The sequence below is a fragment of the Macaca thibetana genome, chromosome 20 (genome assembly GCF_024542745.1).
Source record: "Macaca thibetana thibetana isolate TM-01 chromosome 20, ASM2454274v1, whole genome shotgun sequence".
Taxonomy (NCBI): domain Eukaryota; kingdom Metazoa; phylum Chordata; class Mammalia; order Primates; family Cercopithecidae; genus Macaca; species Macaca thibetana.
The window spans coordinates 67,726,874-67,744,247 of record NC_065597.1 but is presented as its reverse complement, the minus strand read 5'-3'; positions in this window follow the sequence as shown (position 1 = coordinate 67,744,247).

Below are 17,374 nucleotides of genomic sequence, written 5' to 3'. Positions count from 1 at the left end.
TCACTACAAAGGTACCAACAGTAAAACCACAACAAATGTTTGAAGAACTAATCGTGATGATTGTTCTTTGATTTCTGTTCCCAGCATCTGGCACAGGAGACATCAATAATCACGTATTGTATTGGAGTTTAATTGCATGAATGCAAGGAGCCAGGTCTCAGGACATGAAATGATGAATTTCCATTTGTCAAGGCTACCGAGTTGAGACAGTTAAAGTCTTTGGGGAAAATGAGCCTCTTGCACTTGCACAGAGGACATTTGTGCTTCTCAAACACTCTATAGCTCTCCAACTCTGTGGGGATTAAGGTTTGTATGTCCAGGAAGGTATTTAGAATGCTTTTTTTCCAGGATGCTTTTAGGGTAATGAAATTGCGACAAGCAATACCAACCTGGGAGTGTTGCCCGAGGCTCAGTCACAAGTCCCTCAGCCTCAAACTCTGCAGCCAGGAGCTCTAACATGATCTCTGGCATAGAATGTCCATATTTAAAAGTCACTGCCAAAGGACTTTCAGATCAATATTATCCCCCGGTAGCATTTCCTCACATATTACATTAAAAAGACTAATTCCTTAGAGAGTTGTAAAGATGTTTTAGTGCAGAGCATATATTATGAATGTTTCATCGTTATTCCTCAGGATTTATTTAACATTTTACTCGACAGTCCCTTTGGATTTTTGATTGATTACTAGGCAAATTAGATAAGAAAACTCTTCCTGTAAAAGATTCCCATGCAGCATCCATAGCCGTGGTGGTGATAACGACGATAGCTTAGTGCTTCTTGTGTCAACAACCACGCTAAGCAGTTCACACACACTGCTGTCATTTAGTTTTTACCCCATTTGAAGAAGATATTATCTCCACTGTACAGATGAAGAACTGAGCTTTAGGGAGTTCATGAGTCAAAGCCAGGGTTTGTTGAACTTCAAAGCCAGTGTTTTTAATACATGCTCTTTTCACAGTCACTTAGTCCCCACAACGTTATCATGAGGTGGGTGGTCTTTTTATCAACCCATTGTACCAAGGCGGTAAGAAATATTCCTTTTAATCCATTGTCTTTAATACTGGAAATCTCACCTGCATTTTGTAGAGTAGATGAGGAGACTGAAACATAAAGGAGTTATGTATTCAAATGTACCTGCTATTACATGCCTGTATGTAAACCCAGAAAGTTGGCCTCCTAATGCACTCTTAAATACATAAGAGTGCATTAGGACTCTACCAGTAGAGACTAGTTTGATCCCCAATAGCTGAGATCCTCAGCTAGTGCAGGAGACAGTTGTACTTCATTGTTACCTGATACACCCTGATTCTCAGTGTGGATACACTGAGAATTTAGATTACTGAGTTTAGATTACTGTTGCCATGAAAAACAAGTTTCAGGTTCAACTATGACAGGAAAGCATTGTTTACTCTCTTTTCTGTCTTTGGGATTCACAAACATATGCCCCAGTGAAAGGTTCTGAGACAATCTATGGAGAAGAATCCGGTTTTAAGTTTATTTTACAAATGTGTTTGGAAGGATCAGGTTCTGGAACTTTTGGGTTTGTTGGTTGTGTTTGTTGGTTTCCTCCTTATAGCAACAACTTGCTTACTTGAGTATATTAAAAGAACAATCAGGCCTTCAGTGTGATCTCTTAACACTCCTCAGGCAACACTACGGTGAGAGGGTGGGCTCAGTATAGACATAAGGAACCCCATGTGTGATGGCAGGTTCTAAGTTTCTTTACTAAGTAAATGACAATCATTAGATTGACTGACTCATTTTTCTTCTCTCACTGGAAATATTATCCTAAGGGATAGGTGGCATATATTCTTACTGGTGATTCTACTAGAATCTAGAGAGGACTGACAAGTAGTTCATCTTCATCTGGTTTTCGAACAATTGTATAAAGTCTATAGCTCTACTTTTCAGTATCTCAGTGAGTTTGCAAGTCATTAGGATTCTTGATGCACAGGGTCCAGTAGATGTAGAATGAAACAAATATGTCCCCGGGAATTTTCTCCCCTGCTCCACCCAACTTTTGCCTAACCTACCTCTGAAACTTCAGGAAATATTCAAGAAAATGGTACATAGATGCTCTCTGCAGAAAGCTTATGTATTTAAGAGTGCATTAGGAGGCCAACTTTCTGGGTTTACATACAGGCATGTAATAGCAGGTACATTTGGATACATAACTCCTTTGTGTTTCAGTCTCCTCATCGACTCTACAAGATGCAGGTGAGATTTCCATTATTAAAGACAATGGATTAAAAAAAACCATGAAGGGATTCTGAATTGATTTTGCAGGCTCCACATACGTTTCTCTTTTATTTGTTTCATTTTTGTAGTTGTTGTTGTTATATCACACTAATTTTCTTTTTCCAGTCAGCCTGGACCAGCGGTTCTCAATGGGAGTGATTTTTTTTTTAAGCTGCCCTAACCATTGTCCCCTTCCAGGGATTTGTCCTGTTAATTGTTGATATAGAAAAGTTCAATTTTAAGAAAAAATATAATTATTGTATCCATAATAGAAGGAAGATAAAGAAAAATCAAAATTTCTCAACGGAAGGAGAAAAGACACCAGGAAAATGTAACTACAAGGTGGAGAAGAATTAGTAGTTCTTTCTTTTTTTTATTATTATTAAACTTTAAGTTCTGGGATACATGTGCAGAACGTGCAGGTTTGTGACATAGGTATACATGTGCCATGGTGGTTTGCTGCACCCATCAACCCATCATCTACACTAGGTATTTCTCCTAATGCTATCCCTCTCCTAGCCCCTCACCCCCCACCCCAGCCCAGGTGTGTGATGTTCCCCTCCCTGTGTCCATGTGTTCTCACTGTTCGACTCAATGGGAGTAATTTTTAAGCTCTTCCCACTCCCATGGAGCATTGGGCCATGTCTGGAGATAGTGGTGGTTGTCACAACTGAAGGGGGGCAGTACTGGCATCTAGTGGGTAAAGCTAAATATTTTACAGTGCACAAAACAGTCCCCTGCAGCAAGCAAATGTTCAGACCAAAATGTCAGTAGTACTGAGGTTGACTCAGAACTACTGGGTTAGACCATGTGGTGATAACACATAAACCCTGCATTTTGGGGGCTTAACACATGTTTTTGCTATGTTTTTAGCATATGTTTTTGCTGTGTTTGCTATGTTTTTGTTTTTGTTTTCTCAAGTATGCAAGATCTAATGGGAATGTTTGCAGCTTGTCACTCTTCTGAGAGATGCTTCTCCAAATAGTTTCTGAAGGATACAGACTTCCAAGCTTCTTCCATCATGTGAACTGCTGACTTAGAAGCCATAATTTCCAACTAGAAGTACAGGTGAAAGAATACATGGATGACCGGGCAGGGGTAATCCCAGCACTTTGGGAGGCTGAGGTGGGCAGATCACGAGGTCAGGAGATAGACCCATCCTGGCCAACATGGTGAAACCCCAGCTGTACCAAAATACAAAAAATTAGCCTGGCGTGGTGGTGCGTGCCTGTAGTCCCAGCTACTCAGGAGGCTGAGGTAGAGGAATCGCTTGAACCCAGGAGGCGGAGGTTGCAGTGAGCTGAGATCACAACACTGCACTCCAGCCTGGCGACACAGCATGACTCCGTCTCAAAAAAAAAAGAATACATGGATGATTGTGCAGATCTTTCAGGGCTCAAGTCCAGAAATTAGGTACATCCTTTCCACCTACGTTCTTGTGGCCAGAACAGTAATGTAGGTATATAAAGACTCAAGGGGTTGTGGGGCAGTGCTGGAAAATGGCCTTCCTGCATTTTCAAAAGGAAAACGAAATGTTTTGATGAACACATCATATCGTCTCTGGCATGCACAGAAAGTTCATTTTGAATAAATGCTGAATAAATAAGGCACAAGAGCCAAAATATTTATACAGCAATTAAACAGTGGCAAAACATAATTTTAATTTAAGAGACTAGCATTGTTGCTGAGAAAATAGTTCTCAGGTCCATGCATCAAGATTTAAGCAATAGAATTAATATTTACTAAGTACCCACTACTGTCACGCACTTGGAGTGTGTTAGTTCATTAAATCCCTCTGTGATATCGCTATCACACCTGTTTCATAGATTAGGTAATTGAAAATCAGAGAGTTCAAGATTCCAGCATGAGTGCACACAGCAAATAAGTTACAGTGTCAGTATCCAAATCAAAGACAGATTCCAAAACCCCTGTCCTTTTCTTTTCATCAACATCTTTCCAACCAGCGTTTGTCATGCATTATTCCTATGACATGATCCTTGCCAAAATAGTCTCAGGAGCTAAAGCATTTGAAAACTTCTGAATGCTGTTTTTTGTTGCTTTTTTTTTTCTATCTTGAAGCATCACAATGCCTATTAGGCTATGTAAAGCATATACAGCTTATTTTAAAGGGACCAATTAGACCAATTAGATGAAAGATTCCTATATTTTCATTATATGTATTAATATTCCATGCAATTAAGTAAAATAAGTCTTGGGAAATATTATTTTCTTGCAGCAGTTCTATTTGTAATTTGGAATTTAATTTTATGCCCACACCAATGCATATAATAGGTACTATTATATCTAAACCACTGTTTTTAGAAAGCAGTGTGGTGTACCTATAATGGTACTAGCTGGGCAATTTGGAAATAGAGGTCTGGTTCTTATTATTTTTAATTTTATTTTTTTAATTAGCACAGTGATTTTTCCCTAGATTTTATACTTTATTTGATTAAGATATTTACTTTCCTAGATTTGGGGTTCATCATCTATGATGGGGGGTGGTGCTGAATTAGTTAAGGGGTGGCAAGTAGGTCTTATCTTCTATTCCAAATAAAATATGATTCTGTTTTGTTTTGCTTCATCTGGTTTTATTTTGTTTATTTGGTGTCTCTGGGGATTAGCTTCCGTTCAGAGCCAGTATCAATTAATGCCAAAAGAGTTTTACCTTTCATCAATTTACAGTCACACTAGTAAATGGCCTTACTTGTGTCTGGGGAAAGTTTTACTGAAGATTCACAAAACACACAAGTGTTCACATTGCAGGGTCCTTTGGGGCCCCAAGGATGTGAGCAGGTTTAGTTCTAGCACCTGGATAAGAGGCTGTGAATCCTCACCCCGGTGACTTAGGTTGGGTTCCTGCCCACCAGCTTGGAGTCATTGCCTGAGTATGTCAGGAAGCCCCACGGTTGGGGCTGCCCTTGTACTTAATTCCTAAGGTCTTGTGACCAATTGTGCATTGTCACCTATCCCTAGAGGTCCTGCACTCTTATCACTACTTCATCTCTGTGGGTTATTCTGGTAATTGTACTCGCCTTGTGTTACGGGCTACCTGTTTGTGTCCCTGACAAAAAGACCAAAAATTAAAAATAAAAATTCCGAATCAAATATGTTGAGTGTGACTGCCCAGAACAGTGTGTTGACAAGGAAGCTAAGTCCAGATTCAATAGAAATGAAGAATTCTCTGAGTGGTGCATAGGGTCTGCCTTGACCACAGATGGCACAAGTGATATCCCATGTGCTGTAAATATGCTGTGTCTGAACTAAAGGAAGCCTGAGGTCATTTTCAATTCTAGTATCTGTGATTGCTGTGGAAAATTAGATAACGATATGCTCCTCCTCCTACCTACAAATACAATGTGGTGGGAGAACAGGGTGGGTCATTGGCCAAGCATAACCTACCAGGTCCATGGCATGTTCTAAAATCCAAGCACAAGGGAATGCGAACTCTCTGGATAGATCAGAGAAATACATTGCTGATAGAGGCTGTAGGACATTTTGTAAGAAGTCAGATTTCAGCTAGATTCTGAAGAAAGTATAGGAGCTTGGCAGGCGGAGATGAGGAAAAGGCAGTCCAAGCAGAAGAAATAACTGCTAGCGGCTGACAAAGGAAGGTCTGTTTGATGACGGTGAATGCCCAGACTAGTGGGAGCATTTAGAGACTTCGGGCCTGGAGCAGGGACCAGGAGAGACCGTGGAACAGACTGGAGCCAGGTAAGTGGAGATCAGTTCTCCACGCACTCTGAATGCTAAACTCTGCAGGTTGCTGGCTTCCTGGTGTTCCTGTAGCTGTGGGGACTCATGCTGCTTAAAGCAGCCTCAATAGAGTGTCCTTGGAAGAACTGTCCTTGCTGGTGGCCTGCTTACTTGCCCACTGCTGACAGAGCTGGCTTGGGGCGTCTGTCCCCTCTGCTTTTCCTCACCGCCCAGGGCTGCCTTCCTGGGACTGGGCCTAATGAAATGTTTCCCGTTTTAATTTCAGCTCTGCTGGGAGGAGCTCTTTTATCTCAGCTGCTTCTCTGCCATCAAAGCCCACTCAACTTTGAGTAGCTGCCCGCCCCCTCGCTGGTCCTGTCCTCCCCAGAATCCTGCCTGGAGGTTTTAATTCAGAGTCTCAGAAGACAAGCAAGGGGGTTGCTTTTGATTGATCAGTCAAACACAATCCCCTTCACAATTGTCTTTGGAGACTCAGGCTCCAGACATGAAAGATAAAAACAAGAGATGCCAGCTTGGTTTAAGATGGAAGTTTGTGCTAGATCTTTCTGTTCTTCCTTCAACTCAGAAAATAAAATAAAATAAAAGATTTCTCTCTCTGTTCATTCCGTGCCTTGTTTCCTTTTCTACCCATCTTGCTCCATTTCCCAAGGGAATTTTTACTTATTTCAGAAGTAATAAAAGCCATCCAATCTTTACTGAGGTTCCTCTGATCACTTTATGTATATTCTAGGCATTCTACTTATATGACTTTTTAAATCTTAACCACTATCTGATGAAGTGGGTACCATTATTAACCCCATTTTACAGATACAGAAACTGAGTCAGGAAGTGCTTAAGTAATACATCCCTGGTAATGCAGCTATTAAGTGATGAAGCTGAGATTTAATATCAGGCAATCTGGCTCTCCAGAGTCCCTGCTTTTTTCCAACATGCCATGCTGTGTCCCTGACATTTCACTTTTGAGGTGATACACTATATGTTGACTTACAGCAAGGAAATCTACTAATCTACTGAAACTTTTTTTTTTGAGACAGAGTTTCACTCTTGTTGCCCAGGCTAGAGTGCAATGGCATGATCTCAGCTCACTGCCACCTCTGCCACCCGGGTTCAAGCGATTCTCCTGCCTCAGCCTCCCAAGTAGCTGGGATTATAGGCACCCACCACCACGCCTGGCTAATTTTTTTGGTATTTTTAGTAGAGATGGGGTTTTACCATGTTGGCCAGGCTGGTCTCGAACTCCTGACCTCAGGTGATCCACCCGCCTTGGCCTTCCAAAGTGCTGGGATTACAAGCGTGAGCCATCACACCCAGAAGCATTTTTTTTTTGTCACCGATGCATGGACCAAGAATGATGGGTTAAATGAAATGAAAATATGTAACCTCAAGGACTGAGAGCAACTTTGTGGGAGGTCTCCTAGGTGTGCCTATTTTAATATTTTAACCTAGAAAATAGACAAAGAAAATATGAAGGATTCTTCAAACTTCTATACTGCAGCCAATAGGAGAAGGATAAAAACGGGGTAAGGAATGAATATCATAGGATCGTGTCTTAGTCCATTTTTTGTTGCTATAACAAAAAATACCTGAGACTGGAGAATGTATAAAGAAAGGAGGTTTATTTTGGCTCATGGTGCTGAAAGCTGAGAAATGAAAAATCTGATGGCCACACCTGATTGGCTCCTCATGAGAGCCTCATGTTCATCATAACATGTGGGAGAAACAGAAGCAGAAGCGATTAAGCAAAGGGCTAACCATGGGAGGCAGCTTCACTGATATAGTTTGAATATATGTTCTCACCAAATCTCATGTGAAATTTTAATCCCCAGTGTTGGAGGTGGGGTCCAGTGGGAAGTGGCAGCAGATCCCCTATAGCTTGGTGCTTTGCTCACCACAGTGAGTGAGTTCTCATGACATCTTGTTGTTTAAATGTGTTTAGTATCTCCCCACTCTCTCTCTTGCTCCTGTTCTCTCCTATTCCTATTCTTGCCATGTCAGACACCTGCTCCCCCTTCAACTTCCCCATGATTAAAAGCTTCCTGAGGCCTCACCAGAAGCCAAGCAGGTGCCAGTGCCATACTTCCTGTATAGCCTAGAGAAGGGTGAGTCAATGAAACCCCTTTTCTTTATAAATTACTCAGTTTCAGGTATTTCTTCATAGCAATGCGAGAATTGCCTAACACACTCACTCTGTAACAACCCATTTTCATGGGAACTAATCCATTCCCTCAAGCACTAACCCAGTCTCACTAGAAAGACATGAATCCTTCTTAACAACCTTATCATCTCTTAAAGGCATCACTTTTCAACATGGCTGCATCAAGCACCAAGCCTCAACATGAGTTTGGGTGAGGACCAACCATATTCAAACCGTAGCTACAAGAAGCACTGTCATAAGAGAAGGGAACTTGGCTAATTTAAACCACTTTCTATAGCTCCAGCTAAAATTTGGGGCTGATAAAATATTAACGAGTTGCATCTAATATGATTAAATTTTCTTTGCGTAAACAAGCTCTAACACTCACATCCAAAACTCCACTTATAATGTACATGGAATGCAGAAGCCAAAAGTCACTTGGAGACTATGAAAGAAAAATAAAAACTGAATACACTGAGAACACAAAATATCCCCCATGGGACATCAGACATCCCCAAAAGTGTCTAGGTTCTTAGATGGCCAGAGAGTTCTATTCCAGACACCAATACGTGGCTCACAGACTGGAAATAACTCACTGAGACTTTCTGGTGTGACCTGCACAGGTTTTGTTCTAATTTTATTATTTGAAAACACTTGAAATTTGGAATCATTTACATCCTGTTGATAACATGGCAGATTCAGAAAACCGACTTTGAAAAACCCTTAGGAACATACTTCACTAAAGGTATTGAAAAAAGTTGGAACTCAGTAGCAGCTGCATTTTATGGAGGGTCTGTGATCTTTGGTTGATAAAGGGCCTTGGCACTTCCTTTTTTTTCTTCAGCCAACATGGTTTTTACTCATGCACTTTCTTTGCTGGGGTCTTATAGATCCCACAGGAATATCTGTTGTAAGAGAAGTGATAAAATTATCTGCTTTCTGCTTGTTGGGCTACTCCTAGACTGTGGTGTTTCACTGTAGTCAAGAAGGACCAAGAAGAGGCAGAGCATATACAAGACTGAATGATGACTGTTTTCTGTTGACCTAAATGTGACCAACCAGAAGCTTCAGGAAAATTATTGTCCCAAATATAAAGACTTCTTGGACAAATCTGTTAGACCTGGACTGGGTTGTTTTAGGTGACAGAGGGCTTTCTTACGGGAAATTAATAAACTGGATCTGGTTGTGGTTGTTTTCAGAAGATTGTAGACATTCTACAAACACCATGGTAATAATCATTGCAGGTAGGAACCATCAATAGATGCTAGAATTAGGGGAGAAAAGTGCAGTGACAACAGGATATGTGTGCAGTCTCAAAGTATCTCCCCACAATATCCTTATTAATTAAAGAGGGAAAAATGTTCACTTTGCAGTGGAGAGGTCTGACAGCTATTGCCTTAGCCAAGAGACGAGGGTTAACATCACCAGTAATAAGACATATCAACATCATGATACCCAGGCAGAATGCACTGGGGAGTGCATATCATTTTCTGTGGTATTCTTGCCTGAAATGCAAATCTTCCTTCTAATTGGAAGCATCTAATGAGGAAACATCAGATAAACCCAATCGAGGGGGGCATTTTACAAAATAACTCCACAGTACTCTTCAAAAATGTCCAAGTCGTGAAAAACAAAGAAAGACTCAGGAGTTGTCACAGATTGGAGAGGTCTAAGGAAAAATAATGAACAAAGTTTGAGAGCCTGGATGAGTTCCTGGAACAGAAAAGAGAAATCAGTTGAAAAACACTATTGAAGTTGCAGCAAGATCTGCAGATTAGTTAATAGTATCATATCCATAATAATTTCATGGTGTCAATTGTGCTATGGTTATGTAAGATGTTAACATTAGAGGAAGGTGGTTGAAGCATGCGTAGAACATCTTTGTACTATTTGGCAATTTTTCAGTGGTTCTAAAATTATTTCACTGTTAAAAAATGTTTTAAAGATGCTGTCCAGCAGATTTATCAAATGTAAAAATAAAATTGGTTTTTAATGTTTTTTTTCCTCTAGTGTTGAATGTCTCCACAAGCATTTCTCGTCCTTTTCTTCTGAACTTTCTTTCTCGACATTTTTTTTTAAACTTTGCTGGTGCAGTGGCTCACACCTGTAATCCCAGTACTTTGAGGGGCAAAGGTGGGAGCATCGGTTGAGCCCAGGAGATAGAGGTTACAGTGAGGTCTGATGGCACCATTGCACTCCAGCCTAGGTGATGGAGCAAGACTCTGTCTCTAAAAATAAAAATAATAAATAAAAATAAAAAAGATCTTTGGGTCCAGATTACTTTTTAACCTAAAAATTTCTGAATCTTTCTTTGACACTTTTGAAGGGTACTGATGAGTTGTTTTGTAAACCAATGTATTTTCTCTTTCTCCTCCTCCTGCTCTTTTTCTCCTCCTCTCCCTTCTTCTCTCTGTCTCACAAGCACTTTTTAAAAATCACTAAAACACTTGCCAGATTCTGCCAGAAAATATTATAAATTATCCTGTCCTTTCTAGGGGAGAAGATGCAGAGAAGAACCAGCAGCTTGGAGAATAAAGAAATGGAGGCTGAGGTGAACCCAGGAGGGCATTTTCAGCCTGATACCATCATCAGTGATACAAAACTGCCTCGTGCAGAAGGAGAAGCAAACAGGTACACCAAGCACCCAATAATCAGTTAAAAGAAAAAAGTTCCAATTATTTTCACAAATTCTTGTGGAGACAGAGCCCTATTTGTTGGTAACCAGTGAACTATGAAATCAACCAAGATAACTTTGTTCTACTGTATCTTGAGAACAGGGTTCTCTAGAGGGATAGAACTAATAGGAACTAATATATATATGGGAGTTTATTAAGGAGTGCTGACTCACACAGTCACCAGGTGAGGTCCTACAACAGGCCGACTGCAAGCTGAGGAGCAACGAAGCTAGTCCAAGTCCCAAAGCTGAAGAACTTGGAGTCTGATGTTTGAGGGCAGCAAGTATCCAGCACGGGAGAAAGATGGAGGCCAGAAGATGAGACCAGTCTACTGTTTCCATGTTCTTCTGCCCACTTTTGTTCTGCAGCTGATCAGATGGTGCCCCCCCAGATTGAGGGTGGGTCTGCCTCTCCCAGTCCTGACTCAATTTTTAATCTCCTTTGGCAACACCTTCACAGATACACCCAGGAACAGTGCTTTGTATCCCTCAATCCAATCACGTTGACACTCAGTATTAACCATCACATCTCCTAACCATCACTCTCCTTGTAACCAACCTCCTGTCACCTTAGTTGCTCCCCCACTAAAGGTTGCTCTACTTATCCCACTCAGCCTTCTGCAACCTAAGCATGATCAGCCAGTCCACAGCAAAGCCCTCCCCTTCCTGCTTGGACTCCGACAATCAGTGCTGGTCAACCTCAGGAATAGGTGGTTTCGTTTTCCTGCTAACCTTCACCACCTCTTACCCTTTACCTAAATGAGGATGCCTGCTCTTTCCATTAGAGTCCAGTAACCTGTATAAGGCTACTGCTAAATAGAGATGGCACTTCTTTCCACTAGGGCTCCATCACCCCTTATAAAGCCACCCCTCAATAGGAATGTCCACTTCTCCCCACTAGAGCTGTGGCCGCCCTTCCTTGGGGACACTGCACTTACCCACTCAGGCTACAAAACCTTGCTCTGCTGTCTTCCTTATCCTGTTCCAAGCCATTTGCCCCAGCCTCCAACCAGGATGTCTATATTACTCAACCCCAACTAAAGTGGTTTTTTTTTGTTGTTGTTGTTTTTCTTTAACGTCTTGCTGAGACGCCCAGGCTGGAGTGCAATGGTGCGATCTCGGCTCACTGCAATCTCCACTTCCCAGGCACAAGCGATTCTCCTGCCTCAGCCTCCAGGTAGCTGGGACTATAGGCATGCACCATCATGCCCAGCTAATTTTTGTATTTTTTTAGTAGAGACGGGATTTCATCATATTGGCCAGGCTGGTCTCAAACTCCTAACCTCAAGTTATCCACCCGCCTTGGCCTCCCAAAGTGCTAGGATTACAGTCATGAGGCATCGTGCTCAGACCTATCTAATGATTTTTGGACTGAGGCAAGGGAAGACAAAGAAGGAATACTGTTCTTTGCTTTTGTCTTCCTTTTTGTGTCTGAAAAACTCCTCTAAAAATATGCAGGTGTGTGTCTGCCCCCCCCGTTCAACATCAAACTAAGCTGGTCCTACCCTTTTGCCAACAAAGATGAGTTCAGTCCAGGTCAGCCTGGGCACTGCAATAGCTTTTGCTCCTCTTTTCCCTCTCCCAGACTCTTTCTATTGTCACCTTGGCTTTCACTGCACAACAGCCTAGGGGGTAATGTAGCAATGAAAAAAATAGGACTAGGGGGTGCTGACCCTTTCTACAAGGATCTTTGATGGCCTGGGTAGCTCCTTTGTGTGACTTAGAAGGATGCACTGTTTCCCCCAGGAAGACACAGCCCCATGGTAGGGTGCAGAACTTAGGAGCCATAACCGGAGTGGGAATTTACTCCCCTCACTGCACAACTGAACTCAGGAGACTGGTCCTGCTTATTAGCTGTGTAACAGCGCAGCCTTGAGTCATTGACTTAATTTTCTAAGACTCACTTTCCTCATATATAAAAATCAGAGACACTTAGAGTACCTATCTTAAAGGGAGGTGGTAGAACTAAATGAAGTAAGACTTTTCAAGTATTCATCGCCATGCCTAGCCTGTGGAAAGCACTCGATAAGTTGCTTTTACGCAGTCTCCACATCAAGACTGCATGAGGTGCACACTCCAGACTTCAACAGGGTCTTTCTTTCCCCCCGGCTGACTGGTAAGGGCCATGAAGGCAGCACTTATGTCTGACCTTTTTTGTTGTATTATCAGCACCTAGTATGGTATCTGATATACAGTCAGTATTTGATTAAAATGAATGTATGAATGAGATTTTTGAGATCAAATGAGATAATATATAAGTAAAAGCCTGCACATATGCTAATAATAGGTGTAGATTGTTTACCCTTCCTCCCTTTTGAAACTCACAAGAAGTGTCAGAGACTCTCTGAAATGGTCTGACCCCTGCTCTCAACTTTTCCCCAGGGCTTCAAGTATGTATGCCTACAATTTCTAATTTCTACCAATCATCAAATACTTAAGTAGATAGTTCATCATCTTTCACAGCACTGGACTGTTTACACATATGTGTATGAAGATCACAGTGTGGACCCCAGCCTTCAAGGAGGCCCCAGTGATGCCTGCTCACAAATTTGTGCCTTTGTGTAGTCCCCTCCCATGCTGAGTCAGGTCTGGGTACTGTGACTCCTAGAGTATAGAGTAGGGGGTGGTGTGTAATATCTAAGGCAAAGTTATAAAAAGCATTATGGTTTTTCTCTTTGCTTCTTTTCTCTCATTTGTTTTCTGGGTTTTTTTTTTCTTTTTTCATTTTCTTTTTTTTGGAAACTGAGTCTTGCTCTGTCACCCAGGCTGCAGTGCAGTGGCATGATCTTGACTCACTGCAACCTCCACCTCCCAGGTTCAAGCAATTCTCCTGCCTCAGCCTCCCAAGTAGCTGGGATTACAAGCATGCACCACCATGCCTGGCTAATTTTTGTATTTTCAGCAGAGATGGGGTTTCACCATGTTGGCCAGGCTGGTCTTGAACTCCTGACCTCAACTGATTCACCTGCCTTGGCCTCCCAAAGTGTTGGGATTACGGGCGTGAGACACCAGACCTGGCCTCTTTGTTTCTTACATAATTGGCTCTGGGTGAAGCCAGCTGCTATCTTGAAGACACTGAAGCTGTCCTCTGGAAAGGGCCACACACTGAGGACTTTCACCAACAGTCAGCACCAGCTGCCACTAATATGACCAAAGCATCTTGGGAGTGGCTCTTCCACCCCCAGTCAAGCCTTCAGATGACTGTAGCCCCAGCTGACACCTTGGCTGAAACCTCAGGAGAGATCTCAAGTGAGAATCTGCTCCAAAAATCCTCAGAATGTTTTATCTCTCACATGTACCACAGAACATGTAAGAGATAATAACATTTTGTTGGTTTTGAATCACTAAAGTGTTGGAAATATTTTGTTATTCAGCAATAGATCATTGCTACAATGTGTTCTAATTTTTGAAGGCAGAGCTTCAATTTCTCATTTTCTGCCCAACTGTCAAATCATGTGTTCTTAACAGTGCTGAAAAAATTTATTTATGTATTTGTTTTAGAGACAGGGTCTTACTACGTCACGTAGGTTGGACTGCAGTGGCGCCATCATAGCTCACTGTAAACTCGACATTTTGGGTCAAATAGTCCTCCTGCCTCAGTCTCCTGAGTAAGTGGGACTACAGGTGTGCACTACTATGCCCAACCAATTTTTTAAAAAAATCTTTAAAAGTGTCATTAGTTTACTTACTAGGTGCCTCTGTGTTACACACTTTTAGACACTCTCATTAATCATCAGTGCATTACTATGAAGTTATCTACTATTAAATCACTTTTCAGATGAGAAAACTGAGGCTCAGAGAGAATATATTGCTGAAGACCGTACAACCAGTAAATAGGGACAGCCAGAATTTGGATCTGGTGCTGGCTAAATCCATGGCTCATGTTCTTAACCATGGTGCCAGATTGTCTCACTGCTAAATTGTTAATGATTAATTATCAAGTTCTGGGCTAAGTCTCTAACATGTAACATACATTATCCAATCTGACCTTCACCACTGTGAAGTCATTTTAAAGATGAGAAAACCATGGCATTGGAATTCAGGGTCCAGTGTTTTTTGTGTGTTTGTTATTGTTTTGCTTTTATTGTTGTTGTTTTTTGAGACAGAATCTCCCTCTGTCACCCAGGCTGGAGTGCAGTGGCATGATCTCGGCTCACTGCAAACTCCGCCTCCCAGGTTCAAGCGATTCTAGTGCCTCAGCCTCCCAAGTAGCTGGGACTAAAGACGCCCAACACCACGCCTGGCTAATTTTTGTATTTTTCATGGAGACGGGGTTTCACCGTGTTGGCCAGGTTGGTCTTGAACTCCTGACTTCAGGTAATCCACCCACCTCGGTCTCGGAAAGTGCTGGGATTGCAGACATGAGTCACTGCACCCAGGCTTCAAGTTGCATATTCCTATGTATCGTTTGGGGGAAAAGCATCATGCAATAAAATTTGCCACATCCTTGAGATGGTAAACCACATGACCTTTCTGTATATCATTCACAGTGACTGGAAACAGGCTAGGCACATAGGATTTGTTTAGGAATTACTTAAGGGAAAGAAGGGAGGAAGAGAAGGGAGGTTGGGAAGGACAAAGGGAGAAAGGAAAAGTTAAAGAGAATTATAAGATTCCCCTCAAGTCCAAACCTGGAGCGAGGGGGCAATGAAGAGATCTGGTTGCTCTAGGATCTCTTCAGGGATGGAGAAGAATTATAGACCAGGGTTTGAAACAGGATCTCAGTAGGTAAACACGTGACATGGGCCTGGAAATGCATTAGAAGGAAGTGGTGACTTAGCAGTATGAAACACACTCGTCCAGTTTAAAGAAGGCCGATCTTTTCCACTTAGCCCATTAGACAACAGATATGCTGGCTCAATGTTGCAGATAGTTCCTTCCTTCCTCCCTCCCTCCATCCCTCTCTTCCTTCCTTCCTTTCTCCCTTCCCTCCCTTCCTCCCCTCCCTTCCTCCCCACTTCCTTCCTTCCTTACTGAAAATCTGCATTTCTACGTGAAACCTCCCTTTCTTTAAGAGTTGACAGCTACTTGTTTTTATTTTATTTTTTAAAACACTAGATGGACCAAACAAAATACGTCTGCAAGCTTGTAGTGACCAGCAGGCTGTAAGACTGTGGTCTCGGATGTAAAGAAACAAAAGGGCAGGAGGTAGCCAGACTGAGAAGGACCAACTGCTACGAGAGAGAAGAACAAAGAGAAGGAGAAATCAAGAAGATTGTTGCTTGATTTTCCTCCCATCTTGTAACTTACAACCCAAAAGCTTGCTGGTATCACCACCAGAAGGTGGACTTGGGTGGGGCTGGGAGATCTTTGGAAGCTTGTGGGTGAAGAACAGCCAGTGGCCCATTCTGGCAACTGTTGACTTTGTACCCTCTGTTCTTGGGGGAGAAAAAGTGTTGTCAAAACAGAAAGAAATTTTATCCCAGCAGCCCTTGGTAGGACATGAGATCTATTCTTTGTTAAAGAACGCCTCTGATCGCTGATAGCCTTTTTGTTTTTCCTTCTTTTCCCTTTTGACTGTGGGACAGAAGGGATTGAGCACAAACCGGCAGTGAATGATATCCCTCCCAACTTTGGGTGATTATGTTCGTTAATAATGATTATCGCTTCTATGTAATATTTGCATGATAAACTATAGACATCTGGTGGAGTGTGCATGTGCGCGTAGTGTTTGTTAGAAAACAGAAGCAAGTTAAATGCTGATGAAATGTGAAATCTAACCATTCAGACTAAAAATAAAGTCGGCAGGCTTTAGGATTTCTGCATGCCAGCAATTCTGAACTGCTTACATACACCGTCTTAGTTACCGTGGAAACACTTGGCTGTGCATATACAGACACAGAGTACACAGTTTGTGGGCCTGGCCCCTGGGGGTCCCATTACAGAATTTTGTATGTTTAGAGATATTTTGTAATAAGGCCCCTTGTGTCACTTATTAGTGATAAAATGTACAACTGCCTTCATCAGCATCAATCTCAAATTTGTTTCTTATTGAAATGAACCAGCACGCTTTCAGGTAAGACAGAGAGTGTGTATATATAGATGTATATGATTTTATGTTCCCTAAAGTGTTGGGTTATAGTTTAACTTTCTTTTATTTTTTTCCTCCGGAAATTCTCTCTCTTTCTTTTTCTTTATCCTGCAGAATCGACTGAAATTTCTAGGTGATAGACAAACATGTATTTCTCAAGGCCAAGCTCAGAGGCAGAGATACATTGAGGGGAGCATGAAGCCTGGGGTTTGCAGGGTGTTTTCTCTTAAAGTGCAGATTTTAGATAATGGCTGATTTTCAGCATCACTGACATTATGAATTCCAGGAGTCCTGGATGGGAAAGCCTTTATCCAGTTGTAAATGCTGTGTTGTTTCGGCACCATTTGAGTAACATTCACTTAAAGGGTCTAAAAGTAAAGAGATGACTCTGATTTTTTTTTTTTCATTACCTGCTCTGTGTTGCCAGGACCGAATGACTCCCGTTGATATTTACTTTCTTGGTTCTTTTCCAAAGTGTTAATCTAAATGTCTTCGGTAGCAGAGAATGGAAGGCTCTCCTCTGTTAATGGTTTTCTGCCTGTTTCAGGAAGGCCTGCAGTTTAACACTCCCTGGTGGAT